General features: G+C 54.6%; 1 non-coding gene across 1 annotated transcript; it reads right to left on the bottom strand.

Annotated features, from left to right (window-relative positions):
- Nucleotides 1-210: 210 nt before the first annotated feature.
- TRNAT-CGU (transfer RNA threonine (anticodon CGU)) lies at nt 211-282 on the bottom strand. Its single transcript has one exon. It is a non-coding gene; the product is annotated as a tRNA-Thr (tRNA).

Below are 282 nucleotides of genomic sequence, written 5' to 3'. Positions count from 1 at the left end.
ATCACCACCCCTGTCTCCAATATGACACCTTTCATGCCTTTTTGTATTGGCACCTCTCATCTACTCATTCCTCCTGCCATGCTCCAGTTTCCATTTCATTCTGCCTCACATAATAAAAATGGGAGAAATGGAGTTCCCCCGAGCTAAGCCCTGTATTGGACTATATAGCCCCGCTAGGGTTACAGGAGCGAGCTACCACTCCCGGCACAGCAGCCCGGGCGAGGCTCGAACTCGCAATCCCCCGATTACGGGTCCGGCGCGCTACCACTGTGCTACCGGGCC

The sequence above is a fragment of the Coenobita brevimanus genome, chromosome 112 (assembly GCF_032717465.1).
Source record: "Coenobita brevimanus isolate Jiangsu-jjx chromosome 112, ASM3271746v2, whole genome shotgun sequence".
Lineage (NCBI taxonomy): Eukaryota > Metazoa > Arthropoda > Malacostraca > Decapoda > Coenobitidae > Coenobita > Coenobita brevimanus.
The sequence above is the reverse complement of the archived record's forward strand: the minus strand, read 5'-3'. Positions and strand labels throughout refer to the sequence as shown.